This window comes from Lingula anatina, chromosome 7, assembly GCF_051362555.1.
Source record: "Lingula anatina isolate TDL-2025a chromosome 7, LinAna3.0, whole genome shotgun sequence".
Lineage (NCBI taxonomy): Eukaryota > Metazoa > Brachiopoda > Lingulata > Lingulida > Lingulidae > Lingula > Lingula anatina.
In genome coordinates, this window is record NC_141773.1 from 16,525,844 (window position 1) to 16,534,302 (window position 8,459).

The 8,459-nt window shown below is 32.2% G+C and overlaps 1 long non-coding RNA gene across 1 annotated transcript in view; it reads left to right on the top strand.

The window, feature by feature from the left end:
* The window catches only part of LOC106157953 (uncharacterized), a 38,669-nt gene extending 30,676 nt beyond the window's left edge, over positions 1-7,993 (top strand). Inside the window, exons 3-4 of the long non-coding RNA XR_015335352.1 lie at positions 6,335-6,503; positions 6,835-7,993. This is a non-coding gene — a long non-coding RNA (uncharacterized LOC106157953). The remainder of the gene's footprint in view (positions 1-6,334; positions 6,504-6,834) is intronic.
* The last annotated feature ends 466 nt before the right edge of the window (positions 7,994-8,459 follow it).

Consider the following 8,459-nt stretch of genomic DNA (forward strand, 5'->3'; position numbering starts at 1 on the left):
GGATATCGGCCCCATTTCGCAGAGGGTTTGCAGAGGGATGGTGTTTACTGTAAATGTAAACTGAGTCAAACTAGAAAAAATATCGGCCTCGGAAGTTAAGCCAAATCCATGTTCTTTCTTGAAACTGTTCTTCGATGTCCAGTGATTTTGTCCTTTCCATGGTTTACACTTCAAAAATAAAAAAAAAGTCTGGTCCTAGGTAAGGTTGGTATTTGAGAAACGTTCATCATGTGCTCTTGAACTTTTACTCACTGAATTTGTTTTGTTACCAGCCATGTAATCCTCCCTCTATAGTTCTTAAATTTTTTTATAAGAAATGCTGTTAGCCGCAGAGTGAATACACTGGTTAGAAAACGATACTATAAAGAAAGACAATTATACCATGAGACTCATTAACTAACTCGACATTTAAGTGTAACGATTGTAGAGCAATTTGGTTAATATGTAAGTATGCTCCGATGCTTTGGAACAAGAGAAACATAGTGTTGTGTAAAACGCTCCATGGAGCACTCAAATTTAGATTTAAATGTTTATTCTAAATATCTTTTTACTGTCAAATTACTATCAAATATATATGTATACATTTTGTATAGCCAAAAGCGTATTTGGCTACTTTTTCTGCAGTAACCGTTGAGAATATTCTGTAGTCTGAACAAATATTTCATTGGTGTTCCTTGTTATAATTTAACCTCTCAGTATCTTTATGATAGAGGTTCTTTTATTTTCATTTGAAGTCGTTGCCATATCATATTCAGTAGTAGACTATAACGGATTAATAGAACTACTGGTTTTTATTCCCTGTCTGATATTCATGTAATATATCCTAAAGTACTAATTGCAAAAAATGTACTGTTATTAGGATTCGACAACCCCTTACCAAATGGACATTGTAGCAGTTTGATGATATTTCAGTAATGAACTTATTTTCAAGCCTGGTTTAAAAAATGTAACTATTTCTTCATGGTTATACGTGAGGTATGTTTACTGCATATTTGGCATTTTTTAAATTATGAAAATTTTAACAACCAGTGACTTCCTGTCCGATATTAAAATCTCTTTTCACGGGCTCTTTTTCTCCCTAGTCTTCGTGTCGAATCTAGGAATGAAAAACATTTCTGTCTGATATAATACACAATTATCCTTTTTTCAAGATAAAACGGTCGTATAAAATGTGACATGTATTATGTCGCATTTCGTCAACAAGTGTAAATACAAAATTTCCCATAACTCTGACGTGTTTAGTATACTACACCTGTAGGCTACAACACCAGATTGTTTTTTGAGGTATAAACTTTTTGTCTGAGTCGCTTTGAAAGGTATGCAGCTGCCTTTAACACCATTTTAACTCCGCCAAGGAGGTTGTGTTTCAGTTTCTTTGTGGAATGCGAGGTATACTGTAGTTAAAAGAGATTACTTAGCACATTCTTTTAAAGATTTTTGCTGTTATACAGGATGCTGTCATACACAATTCTTTAATTAGAAGATAGACACATAAATACGCATTGTCATTCTTTAAACCTTTATATGAAACTAAAGCTCCATCTATTGGTAAACTTGAAAACTTATACACGAACTTTAAACAGATACCTTTCTCACAGCATTTATCGCGCAAGTTAATGACACATCAAATGTATACCTTCGCCCTAACCCTGATGACGTTTTCAAATAGCATATTAAACATTACAATTGCAGGCTTATACATAAGAATTCCTGGATAAAAAAGCTCAATTTGAACTACGGTGTATATGTTATAAATCTTTTTTGCATGGCCCAGATCTACAGGTCTTGTACCATAGCAAGCGGAAAGGGTCAGTTTAATGCCATCCATATTTGTCTGAAAAGGGTTTCACTATTGCCCAAGCATCTGTATATATAACCCATATATAAAACGCATGACGTAATGTCTAGACAGTACCACGTGACCGAAAGACATAATTTTGGCGGCAAACGTGGTCTCCCGTACATACATTATAGAAAGACGGAAACATGTATTTAAGAAAAGCCAGCTTGTCATAGTAAGTTTAGTTTTCATGAATGATATTTAGATAATCACACGTCTAATAAACCTTTACCTTTTATGTTCTAGATATTGAGTGGGTATCAGTTAAATATATACATATTGTTGTTAACACTACTAGTATATACATAGCATGTTGGGCCAATGTTCAAAAATTGACCTTGAGGTAAGGATTTTTGAATACTAGAAAATCACTGTTGCCCACCTTCAAATCTTTCCAAAGATTTAACTTGATTAAACGCCTCATCTAATTGGGCTCCCAAGGAAGCCCTCATTGTACCACGAAAAAAAAAACAGTTTTCCTCAACGAACGATACGCAGGACTTAATTTCGATATACAATGAAACGTTGAAATATTCGATTCAAAATGAAAAGTGACTGCTATAATTTCAGTACGACGTGATCATGTTACCTTCGCTTGTTAGATTAAGGGATACCATGAGCCATGATTTTTGTCATGTCATTTTGTACCTATACTGAGTGTGAAAGGTAGAATGTGTGAACGTATGTGGGATTGAGTAAAGAACGTTGCATATGATGTTGCAATCCTTTCATTTTGCTCAAAGGCTCATTTCCAATGAAAGTTTCGTTCCACGTAGGTCTATCCAACTGATCTCGGTGAATGCAATCAGAAATACAGACAACCGACGAAAATGTAATGTAAACAAGATTGAAGAAGTCCGTGAAAATAGACAATGTCTGTTTTTTTTCTTTATATGCGATATCACTTGTCCAAGATGATAATAATGAAATGTTTTGGACTGCTAAGGAATGACTTATTGCCTCTCGTGGGTTACCTTCAGCTTTATTTATAAATGTCTAATAGTCACGTTTTAACACAGTATTTTAGAATTTAAAAAAAGTACGTTTAATTCTTAACTGACATGTCAAACCCGTTGGCCTTATTGTACTGGATTTCACCAGGAAAAAATTTAAATGAATGTTTTATTTTTCACAATGTAGTTTTTAAATTGTAGCTATAACTGGTGCTTACGTTAAGGTACAGACAGATATTTAGCTGAAGGGACCATATATATCTTTAAACAAACCCAGATTTATTCTGTAAGTTGGCTGTACGTTTTCATAGCATGAGATAATGAGACGTTCAGTAAGATAGTAACTCAAGCAGGCTGAATCTTGTACATAAAACATTTTAAAAAATGATAGCTGGAGAAGAGAAACTTCCTTGAAATAATTGGGTTGATATAAAGTGCACAATTAATGCAATATTCAAAAGAAGCCGTTTTCTAATGCAGTATCCTCGTTGGTCGATCATAGTGCACAAACATTATTTATGTAAGATGCAGATGATGTAGTTAATAACTTTGCTATTTAATTGAGTAAACATCTTTTTAAAACTCTTGCTCACTTTTTCTCACTCTCTACTGAATGAGCGAGTGGGTCGATCTTTTTGATAGATTAACATACTTCATATATATTGCTTAAATATTTTGTTACTTTGTACATAATTTTACGTTATCAATTATATGTCATCTCAAGAGTAAGTTTTCAACATCAAACAATACATTTTATAACCTTGACCTTAAGTACAATTATATAGCTTACAGTAAGCCCATTGAATTGTTAGTTTCACCAACAAGATTTACTTTGTCTTTTAAATCTAAATCTTGAAAACAACAACAGAGAAACGTTTGTTATTCTTTTTTTTCGATACAAATACCAGCAGTATATTTATAGTTTATAACACAGACATCACAATTGTTTTTTTATACCTTGTCACTGAACAAGATATTTTTCCCTTAATTTTGAATGCTTTTCAGCAAATTTAATCAGGAACTGAATCATCTTGTACATGTATGGGTGCTTGTAACGTGTTGATAGCCACACACACACACACACACACACACACACATATATATATATATATATATATATATATATATATATATATATATATATATATATTCCAAACAGATACACAATTAAAATCATGTACAAATGTACTTAAAATATCCCCTAAATAGTATATATATATATATATATATATATATATATATATATATATATATATATATATATATATATATATATATATATATTGCATGATTTTAATTGTGTATCTCTTTGGAATGCATCAATAACTTCACACACAGACTTCACACACAGACATTCGGGTTCACACCGTACATGTAAATGCTATTGTAAGGCAATATTTCTGAAAGGGCTAAATGCTTTACTTCTAAAATAAGAGCAACTTAATTATTCACTACATTATTACTACAGTACATTTATAGAATCAAAACAAGCCAATACTTGACATTCAAGTAGATTCACTGAAAAGGATGCCTTGAAGAGAAAACAATATTAAAAGATAGCCAATTGCAAACATAAAGATCTCAACAAGACATGCTACATGTGCAGGACAAGTTGTAAACAAAGCTTTGTCTGAAAATGTAAGTAGGATGCTATCTATCTGCTATTAATAAACATTCATGAATTAAAATTAATTACTCAGTGATTTGATTTATAAGTGGAAAATACCTAAAATTAAACTACTGATAACCATTAGGCATCATTTTGTTTTTGTTGAACAGGATATATATTAAAATAAAATTATATTAATACAATGTATTTATTCAAATATTGTGAAACAAGATTAACACCTCCTCCCCATCTCTCTCTCTCTCTCTCTCTCTCTCTCTCTCTCTGTGTGTGTGTGTGTGTGTGTGTGTGTGTGTGATTTTTGGCCATTTCAAATTGCTATCACCGGTAAAAATTAAAATTAAATATTAAATTAAATATTTTACAATTAATAGGGCAATATTAGTGACTGGTGTTGATGGATCGGTGAATTAAGTCCAGGAGAGTTCCTAACTTGTTGACATTGATCTCTTTTCATAATTCTTAGGTTTACAAAGATCCAGATGTTGGGACTCGTGGTTAACTTTATAATGTCTCTTTTTTATCTATGTGGCTTCGTCCTTTTTATACTTCTTCAGAAAGAAATGATTGCACTTATATTTAATGCCAAAATGACATATTATTTCTTTTTGGTGTGCTTTTATTATTGAAAGTAAGAAATTCACAACTGTTTGATATGTAGTATGGTAAAATACTTCATAACCTTATGTTTTTTTATAAATCCACGTACGTATATTCTATAGATAGGGTGTCTACTGTTTTACATATACTTTGTCGTTTGTTTTAATAAATTATTACCATATGTGTTAGACCTGAAAATTAGAGATAAATGTTTTGCTTGGAGAATATTTTGATTATTTTCCTGGGCTAATGTGAAATGAGTACAATGTAACTAGCATTTGAAAAGCAAATCATATCAAGTCTTAAGGGAGCCGTTATTTCAGCCAGTTAGAGCTGAAATAGAGATTGGGGTAATTTTATAAAAGTTTTAATTTGAGTTGAACTTTGTTTCAGAATAATCTCTCATCAATGTTATGTAAATTTTATAAATCAAACGAAGATAAGATTCGTATTATTTATGTTCCACATACATAGCCTCATTTATGTTCTGTCCATTCTGTACACATGTGCTATCTTATTTTTATTTGTACAAATTATGATATATTGTGCTTAAATTTATTTGTGTTAAAAACTTTTTAATTTTTCCAAGCCCGCTTCGTGGGACATTTTATGTTGCACTGAGCACAAGAATATATTACAACGTCTGGAGTACAATGTAGCTCCAATATTTCGTGATATTTGCTGTAAATCGCCAACCTTATCACTTTTTTCCTCACCATCAGGCACAAAACACCGGAATATTTCGGTCGGAACTGATACACTAAAAAATTACTTGTAAATATGCTATGGAAACATATCTTTGGACACATTGATCTTACAAGTGATGTGTTGAAGTTTTGTTTCTTTTTTAAGTCAAAACATATAGTGGGGTGTTTCAGAAATAACTTTTAGAAATAAGTAATATTTGTAGCATTTGTTACGTTCTAGTTTGAAATACATACTGTTAACTTTCATTTTATTTGGAATTTTGGTGTTGCTTACTTCAACCCCCATTTTACTTTTCATGACCTACTGAATCAGTTTCATAACAGTTGCTGCAATATAAACCAAGTCGTTTCCAGCTTTCTGATTACATGTTTACATATTTCTTCATTTTAAGACTTTTGGTTTAAGCGTCGAAAAGAAGTTATTCATTACTGTAACCTCAACATTCAAATAACCGTGGTTGCGGTATCGATAGTTTATTTTAATTTTATCGAGTTTACATTTTTGTAATCTATGATAATTTCCTATCACTACGTGTAAGAGCTTGTTATTAGGGCACCATGCCATGCTAATAAAAAAAAACTTAAGGACTTACCTGTATCATTTTAGGTGTTCCCAGCACAGGTGCACCATTCTGGTCATGGATGGCATTGTACGTGGTCAGTTTATTCCCTCCAAGCTATAAAATGAACGACCCAGGGTGCAGCATAGTTGAAAGGAGAAGATATATGAAAGGACCATAACATTGCCGTTGCACGATGATGTCTTCTTCTGCCAGGCGAGTACTAGCTTTTACCACAGCCGTTGGCTGCCGAATGCTAAAGGCTAAAGAAATAATACTGTTACCGACGTTGTGGCATTTCTTCTGTGAACATTTAACTGGACACTTAAAATGGCTGGCTAATGCTTAATGCTAAAGTAATAATGCTGTTACGGAAGCTGTGTTTGGCGGCGTTTTTCCATGAATTATGATATCAATATATAAATTCCTTTGTGCTGTTCATTTATTTGTAATCATTCTTTTTCAGAGACGTTTATTTTGTGTAAAGTTTGAATTTCATGCACAATAAATGTTGTTCTATAGTATATGGAAATTAATAACTTTCCAGGATATCAAAACGTTGGAGACCAAGTATCGTCAAAATAAACAGCCTGGATCGCGGAAGTGTGTCACTGGGAACTACGTGGCTTTTAGCAATTTGTCCACAATCCATGTGCACAAAAATAGGCGTAACCTAATCCACGCTGAACACAGGCACGATGCTGCTGCATTTAGGGCGGTTGTAAAGACAGAAAAGCCATTAACTGATGAAAGTTCACCTACAAATATACACTGGCTTTTAGATGAGTTTGTCATTTAAAAAAATAAACATTAATTTCAGTTAAATGGGTGTAGGTTTTTAAACCGTGGGAAAAGCGTGAATGGTTATTTAAGTTTTAGAGGTATAGAAAGAGACTAAAGAGTTGAGACTTTAACTATATGATCTCTAGACTGCTGTTTTTCACAGGAATGTTTAACATTGCTGCGATGTCATTGTTATCGTTTCTTTTAACGGTTTTCATTTAATCTAGATATTTCATATTTTGAAACAGTTTTAACCGATATACTGTATATTTTCTATTTATTGGGAAAATGTTTGTAAAAATAGTTAACTGGAAATTATAATGATTAAGCGTGCAAAGCAATAGATCATATTGATTTTCATTTTGCAATTACACGTCGTTACTTAACTTTTTTTCTTCTTTGGTGCTCAACGTTTATACGACTGATTTTGTATATGTCAGTTCTAACAGGGACACATTTCTCTTTCATATTGTATATTCGCATTTTTTGTGCTTTATTGTGCATTTTCTATCATATTTTTATTTTGTTCATGTAAAGCATCTTCTTTTCCTTCTTTATTTCACAATCTCTGTTTTACTTCTTGGTGAACATCATGGTCTACGCAAGCTCACATCAAAACATCTAATATTGCTCTCTAACGAACCATATTACATACTTGTGTTTTGAAACGCTACACTTTAATCTATCTTTCCCCCAAAATAAAACAAACACCAGCTAGGCATGTAATAAAAATGTTATTTCTATACTATTAAAACTGGGGTATTGATACTTTTGCATTGTATAATATTATTATATAATATAATATAATATATAATATTATAAATTGTATAATTGTATAATACACTGTGTAAAACATATAATTCTTATGTTATAAGATTAAACTTTTCGTTTTCTACAGAAAAATAAAGCTGTACCTTAGAGAGCTTTCGGTCTCTCCGTAACCTTCTTCATTGTATTTTACTATGAGACTGAGCACTATTCACTAATGTATTCAGTAATAGTGCTGTCTTTTATGAGCGACAATCGGCATTGGCTTTAATAGGGGGTGTCATTTTAGAAAAACTATTTATTAACTAATGGACATGGGTTTTAAAATGCGTTCAACAACACATGGACTTGGAAAGATGGGTTCTTATTCGTATATTGTGCAAAAATTACTGCACATGTTTAAGGACGCGTTAAAGAGGGCCCCTGATTCTGTGGTGCCCTGTTGTAAGGGGGTAACTATCCTTATAGATTATTATTATTATTATTATATAGTGAGATGGCAATGTTGCTTGATCATTTCAGTTGTTTTGCTCTGAAGCCGCCACCAGCTCGAGTCAAACCAATTCGTGTTAATTGATTTGATGCTAATTATAGTAATAATTTATTGAACACTTAACTTAA